This window comes from Aegilops tauschii, chromosome 1, assembly GCF_002575655.3.
Source record: "Aegilops tauschii subsp. strangulata cultivar AL8/78 chromosome 1, Aet v6.0, whole genome shotgun sequence".
Lineage (NCBI taxonomy): Eukaryota > Viridiplantae > Streptophyta > Magnoliopsida > Poales > Poaceae > Aegilops > Aegilops tauschii.
Genome location: NC_053035.3, coordinates 116725351 through 116733348, shown reverse-complemented (window position 1 = coordinate 116733348; position 7998 = coordinate 116725351). Strand labels below are relative to the sequence as shown.

Sequence of the window (7998 nt, the reverse complement as noted above, 5' to 3'; positions counted from 1 at the left end):
CAGCCTCTGTTTCACAATCTGTCGCACATTCCTTGGCAAGTTGGCGCTCAAGAAAACTGCACCCTTCAGTTTATCAGCACTTTGACCTGAACAGATTGCATAAATCTGGAGGATCTCATTAAGTCTGTCCGCACTATGAATATTTGCACTGATGAAGATCAGACTATCATCAGCAAAAAGCAAGTGATATACCCACGGTGATCTCACTGAAACTCGAATACCCTACACTCTATGCTCATTATTTATAAAAAATGCAGTGGGGTGTTTACCCTACTGTTTATAGTAAAAAAGACTCGAATACCCCTTTCCACATACGCACCACCATATGAATTGAGCAAGGAAGTGAGTCATTCGGCACACAGTAGGAAAAGAAAATGGTGACATGGGATCTCCCGCCGCAATCTCATGAAGGGGTTAAATGCGGCAGTAACTCACCTTTCACTTGCACCAAAAATCTGACTGAAGACACACATTTCGTAATCAGCCGGATAAAACTAAAGCCCATCTTCCAAATAATGCCATTCCACTCTATCATAGGCTTTCACGTGTCACATTGGAAATTGTTCTACCATTCGTGGTGGACATGTTCTTCGGCTCACAAAGCGACTTTGGTTGCGATGGTGCTCCTTCGGATTTGGTTGTGATGGATGTTCATCTCCTTCCACTCCGGCGGTATTTCGTCGACACTGGGTGACGATGGTGGATGGTTGCTTTTCTGTGCAGAGGAATCTCCAAGGACTTGATTGTATTATTTTTTATTTTGAGGTCCTTTCTGCAATTTTACCGGGACAAATGTTCTTTTCGCTTTGTCTTCGTTGGGTGTACGTGTGGTGTTGTAACCGCATATTCTTATTATGAACACGTAGCAACCTTTTCTCCAAAAAAAAAAGCCACAACAGCATTATATGTTGTCATACGCCTTGGAAAGTTGTGGAAGGGGTTATTGAGGATCTGAGAAAGCACCACACCTTTGCCTATTCCAGCCAAAAAAAAAGGGAGAAAGGAGGATAAAAAGAAACACACCCAAAATAGGGGTGATGGTGCGAAACCCTGCACCCAAACTTGGAGGATGGCTTTGCATATGGAGCGAGGCAGCCAGAAAGAACTTCAAGGGAAAAAGCAGTAGGATATCTTCAGAAATCGCTACAATAACAGTGGAAGTTAGATCATGCACACATTTTTTTGTTTGCAAGGAAGAGTGACCCTTATTCAAGGTTAGTAGGCAACAAATAAGACCGCACACCTAATTATCCATGTTAAAAATCGTTGGCATGTCCCGCAGAAATGGAAAGAAAATTTTCACCAAATGAATTTTTTTCGAACTCTATGATGCTCTACAGTTGGCACTTCCCGTGATTTATTGGAAACAATTACATAGAATGGTATTAACCAGTTCATTTTCTCGGTACTGACAAAAATGAAATAGCTCCTGAAAGGGAGGAGGTATACAGACTTGGCAACCTAAGGTTAGTGAACATCAACCTTCAGCGTGTTGGCGATCTCATGCAGGAGTTCCTCTGCACTTCTTTTCCTTCTTTTGGTGTGGAGCTGTCCACTCCTGGTACTTGTGCAAGCTGCCGGTGAAATCGGTGAACAGCGCGTCGACTCCAATCTCTTTGAGCCAGTACTCATATTCAGCATAAGGGTCTTGATGGAAGTTGAAGTGCAGGAAGGAGTTCTCATTTCTGAATGTGTATGGATGCACCTACAACGCCACCATGATTCAGCATGGTACTGTCATCTAAGACCTGACATATGTATATATGTACATATATAAAAGAGAGAAATGTGTTGCTCACCTGAAGATTCAGAGCGTGTGCCCGTGCCACAAGATCGGTTGCAAGGCCTAGATGGTTATTCTTTGGGGGGATAATTGTATCCTTCCATGGCCCAATCCCAATTACATACTTCCTTATGAACGCGAGATAGCCGTTCGACGTTATCTCATAGTATGACTGCAGGTTATAAATGGTCTTTGAAAACTAGGAGTTTTTCGGGTGATGAACTTGGTAGGAAAAAAAGGTAGTGCTTACTGCTGATCTTACCTGGTTGGTATCTTGAGTTGGAACTGTGGTGTCGTATATTAGAAGCAGTTTTGGAGCATTTGTCATGTTTGAGATGTAAATTAGTGAAGTTGGAGCAAAGGATTGGATGAATAGTGGCTTCTTGAGCCAATCTTTAGACATATATTTGCCTTTGTAGCCATACTTGAGAAGCGTCCCGACAAACTTGTCCTCAAACTTCTTACCGCCTGACCACTTGACCTGCATGTTTGTTTAGTAATCATATTGTGGAAAAGGTCAAAAAATTGGTAGATATTAAAGTTGGTTCATTCTTAAACAAACAAAGTGTCCTCAGGAGTTGGTCAGGTTAAAATCACCTACATGCTGGTTGATGAAAATAGGATTCTTGATCTCTGGGTATATTCCGACCACCCTGTCAGCATGAAGTGCAATCAAGATAAACTCATCAAATGTAAGAATATTGTACTTCCCTGCAACATAGTAGGAGAACATTATTAGCAGTTGCAAAGGGAAAGGGGATTATATATTTATAGGGACATTTAAGTAGCAATTTATGCAAATCAAGGCATCCGAGTTATACTGTATTTTATTTCATTAGTGATGAGTTGTGAGCAGTATTTAAGAAAGCAGAATGCAATATGAAAAAGCGAGAGATAGAGAAGACAAAAGTTATACAATTATACTGTTGATCCCTGAAATTGTAGCGCTGTTTCACCCTCAGTGATTTCAGTTCTCTTAAAGTAAAATCCACTGGAAGCAAGAAGAACTCCAAAAGTTAAACTAGATTCACAGCCAAAAATGTCAGAAATAGAAGAGCAAGAAAAGAAGCTTCAGACATGGTGTCGCATACCGATAAACCACCCAGTCAACTTAAATCCCTGGACATCATAAGTTCTCTTCCTGCCAGCAAACTCGGTACGGTTCGCGATGTCCGTCGTGGCATCCAGGATTACATCATGGAAACATATCAGATGTCCGTCCTTTGATGCAAGTATATCAGTCTCTATGAAGTCTGCACCTTCCTCGATTGCCCTCTGCCATAAACAATGCATATGTATATTCAGGTTTGCATTAAGATATTGGATTTAGTCTTCAGAGAATCTCCATCAGTATAATAACAGCCTAATAATCTGGACATGACATGATCTTCGGGGTATTGCTTCAACATACACCTCCTTTCATTACGGTTGGGCATGTGATTGTGCTGCCCTAAAATTATAGTACTACTAATCGTGTACGTGCACGCACATCCAGTTTGACCGTAATATTATTTCCAACATTAACTACAATTAGTGTTTATTCCAAGATTAATTGATTTAATACAATTAATGTCATTTTTAATTAAGATTAGCGCAACTAATATGTTTCAAAATTGTTGATGATGTGATGAATACATCATTGGATCAGCGTGAGACGTTGGATATAGGTGGTTGGATGGCTCGGATCATTTGGATTCACCGAACTCGTGCTTTTATAAGTATATAATAATAAATATATAATATATAATATTAATATAATAAATAATAATGAGTAGATTATAACCTTCTTGGTTATTGTGGATCATTAGCATAAATAATCAATACAGTTGAATTTGACTTGACACTAGAATATATATCCATCTAAATCTGATACAGCATAGAAGGAAGGACAGGTAATTGCAGGAGTAAATTGCTGGTTACCAAATATGCCGCAGCTGTCTCTTCGGGTATTTCGCCATTGGAACCCCTGTGGGCAATGTTGTAAGGTCTGGATGTCTGTAGTGGCTGCTTCTTGTGGTTTACATCCAGCTGACCGTGGCGGCGGGCGGCTGGGTTGGCATGGGATCCTCCAAGGAATAGGAGCACAAGGACAATGAAGGAGGTGTGCCCTGTCAGAGAATGCATTCAGTTTACAGGATCTTGAAGCTAAGTAGTATTAGTGCTGAAGAGTCTGACGATTGATACAGAATCCATCTTTGTCATATGAAGTTGCGCTACTCCGAGATTCAAAATAGTAAGATCATCAAATTCAGATCAAGTCGAGCTTAGCTTATGTCAAAGATTAAAATTCAGATCAAGTCGAGATTAAAAACATACATCGGCGCTATTCTATAAGAGAGAGAGAGAGAGAGAGAGAGAAAGAGAGAGAAGCCATGGTGTGGTACTTACAGAGGGAAACCATGGTGCTTCTGCTGCCTCCCTCTTTTGCTTCCTTCTCCTCCTATCAGAGTAGGATCCTCCACATATCGGAGGCGAAGCTATTTGGATTTGGATTTGGACATGGCGTGAGCTTCTACCCCTGCATTTCTGCTGCTTGTTTCGAAAGGAGATGAAGTCAGACTGGAGTTGGAATTCACACTGGACAAACGGGGTGACTGACTATCCCGTAGCCCGTACCTGTCGCAGAGTCGTCGCCCGACGCCGCGGTACAGCAGGGTTGCCGGTATCGACAAGTTTGCTGTCAGTCAACGATTTCAGCGGTTAACGCATCTTAGGAGAATATGGCCCTGTTTGAATACTCTAACTCAGTTAGAGGTTAGAGTTATATTCTAAACCTGAACCAATCCTGAACTAATTCTAAACCAAAGAGGTGTTTGGATGGCAGGATTAGATTGACAATAAATGATCTTTCTTAATTATTTGGCTACTTTGAACCCTATTACCTGCCGGATTTGGCGGAGCGAGCCCTGGCCGAGGCAGATGGGGACGCGCCCGGCAAGGAGCCGCGCTGGCCTCTCACGCAGCACGCCGACCGAATCCGCCGTCCCTGCGCAAGGAGTCGCGCTGGCCGAGGTCGACGGGGACGGGCCGCGCAAGAAGCCGCGACTACTTATCGGCGGGCGGACGGGCCGCAGGGAGACGAGGGGGTTGGAATGGGAGGATAGGGCGGGGATGCTTACCGGCGGCAGACGGGAGCGCGGATACGGCGAGGCGCCTTCACGAGCGGTGCGAGAGGGAGTGAGGGAGAGGACGAGAAGCTTCAAGGAAGTGGGCAGGAAGCTGCTGCGGGGAGAGCGAGAGAAAAATGTATTTTTTAGTGGTCCCAAGGAAAACTAACCCAAATAAGTGTTGGAAATATGCCCTAGAGGCAATAATAAATGGTTATTATTATATTTCTTTGTTCATGGTAATTGTCTATTATTAATGCTATAATTGTATTGTCCGGAAATCGTAATACATGTGTGAATACATAGACCACAAAGTGTCCCTAGTAAGCCTCTAGTTGACTAGCTCGTTGATCAACAGATAGTCATGGTTTCCTGACTATGGACATTGGATGTCATTGATAACGGGATCACATCATTAGGAGAATGATGTGATGGACAAGACCCAATCCTAAGCATAGCATAAAAGATCGTGTAGTTTCGTTTGCTAGAGCTTTTCCAATGTCAAGTATCTTTTCCTTAGACCATGAGATCGTGCAACTCCCGGATACCGTAGGAGTGCTTTGGGTGTGCCAAACGTCACAACGTAACTGGGTGACTATAAAGGTGCACTACGGGTATCTCCGAAAGTGTCTGTTGGGTTGGCACGGATCGAGACTGGGATTTGCCACTCCGTGTGACGGAGAGGTATCTCTGGGCCCACTCGGTAATGCATCATCATAATGAGCTCAATGTGACTAAGGAGTTAGTCACGGGATCATGCATTGCGGTACGAGTAAAGAGACTTGCCGGTAACGAGATTGAACAAGGTATTGGGATACCGACGATCGAATCTCGGGCAAGTAACATACCGATTGGCAAAGGGAATTGCATACGAATTGATTGAATCCTCGACACCGTGGTTCATCCGATGAGATCATCGTGGAACGTGTGGGAGCCAATATGGGTATCCAGATCCCGCTGTTGGTTATTGACCGGAGAGGCGTCTCGGTCATGTCTGCATGTCTCCCGAACCCGTAGGGTCTACACACTTAAGGTCCGGTGACGCTAGGGTTGTAGAGATATATGTATGCGGAAACCCGAAAGTTGTTCGGAGTCCCGGATGAGATCCCGGACGTCACGAGAGGTTCCGGAATGGTCCGGAGGTGAAGAATTATATATAGGAAGTCAAGTTTCGGCCACCGGGAAAGTTTCGGGGGTTACCGGTATTGTACCGGGACCACCGGAAGGGTCCCGGGGGTCCACCGGGTGGGGCCACCTATCCCGGAGGGCCCCATGGGCTGAAAGTGGAAGGGAACCAGCCCCTAGTGGGCTGGGCGCCCCCCATGGGCCTCCCCCATGCGCCTAGGGTTGCCAACCCTAGGGTGGGGGGACTTCCCCCTTGCCTTGGGGGGCAAGGCAACCCCTTCCCCCCCTTTGGCCGCCGCCCCCCCTTGGAGATCCCATCTCCCAGGGCCGGCGCCCCCCCCAGGGGGCCTATATAAAGGGGGGGAGGGAGGGCAGCAACACACAGCTTTGGGCGCCTCCCTCCTCCCCTGCAACACCTCTCTCTCTCTCTCGCAGAAGCTCGGCGAAGCCCTGCCGGAGACCCGCTACATCCACCACCACGCCGTCGTGCTGTTGGATCTCCATCAACCTCTCCTTCCCCCTTGCTGGATCAAGAAGGAGGAAACGTCGCTGCACCGTACGTGTGTTGAACGCGGAGGTGCCGTCCGTTCGGCACTCGATCATCGGTGATTTGGATCACGGCGAGTACGACTCCGTCATCCACGTTCATTGGAACGCTTCCGCTCGCGATCTACAAGGGTATGTAGATGCACTCCCTTCCCCTCGTTGCTAGTATACTCCATAGATGCATCTTGGTGAGCGTAGGAAAATTTTAAATTATGCTACGATTCCCAACAGTGGCATCATGAGCCAGGCCTATGCGTAGTTACTATGCACGAGTAGAACACAAAGCAGTTGTGGGCGTTGAGTTTGCCAATTCTTCTTGCCGCTACTAGTCTTTTCTTGTTTCGGCGGTATTGTAGGATGAAGCGGCCCAGACCGACCTTACACGTACACTTACGTGAGACAGGTTCCACCGATTGACATGCACTAGTTGCATAAGGTGGCTAGCGGGTGTCTGTCTCTCCTACTTTAGTCGGAACGGATTCGATGAAAAGGGTCCTTATGAAGGGTAAATAGAAATTGGCAAATCACGTTGTGGTCATACGTAGGTAAGAAACGTTCTTGCTAGAAACCTACAAACCACGTAAAAACTTGCAACAACAATTAGAAGAGTCTAACTTGTTTTTGCAGCAAGTGCTATGTGATATGATATGGCCAGAAGATGTGATGAATGATATATATGATGTATGAGATTGATCATATTCTTGTAATAGGAATCACGACTTGCATGTCGATGAGTATGACAACCGGCAGGAGCCATAGGAGTTGTCTTTATTATTTTGCATGACCTGCGTGTCATTGAATAACGCCATGTAAATTACTTTACTTTGTTGCTAAACGGGTTAGCCATAGAAGTAGAAGTAATCGTTGGCGTGACGACTTCATGAAGACACAATGATGGAGATCATGATGATGGAGATCATGGTGTCATGCCGGTGACGAAGATGATCATGGTGCCCCGAAGATGGAGATCAAAGGAGCATGATGATATTGGCCATATCATGTCACTATTTGATTGCATGTGATGTTTATCATGTTTTTGCATCTTATTTGCTTAGAACGACGGTAGTAAGTAATATGATCCCTTATAATAATTTCAAGAAAGTGTTCACCCTAACTGTGCACCGTTGCGAAGGTTCGTTGTTTCGAAGCACCACGTGATGATCGGGTGTGATAGATTCTAACGTTCGAATACAACGGGTGTTGACGAGCCTAGCATGTACAGACATGGCCTCGGAACACACGCAATACACTTAGGTTGACTTGACGAGCCTAGCATGTACAGACATGGCCTCGGAACACGGAGGACCGAAAGGTCGAGCATGAGTCGTATAGAAGATACGATCAACATGGAGATGTTCACCGATCTTGACTAGTCCTTCTCACGTGATGATCGGACACGGCCTAGTTAAGCTCGGATCATGTTTCACTTAGATGACT

The 7998-nt window shown here is 45.2% G+C and overlaps 1 pseudogene; it reads right to left on the bottom strand.

Moving 5' to 3' along the window:
- Window positions 1-1296: 1296 nt before the first annotated feature.
- LOC109740800 (glycerophosphodiester phosphodiesterase GDPD6-like) lies at window positions 1297-4437 on the bottom strand (annotated as a pseudogene).
- Window positions 4438-7998: the final 3561 nt, after the last annotated feature.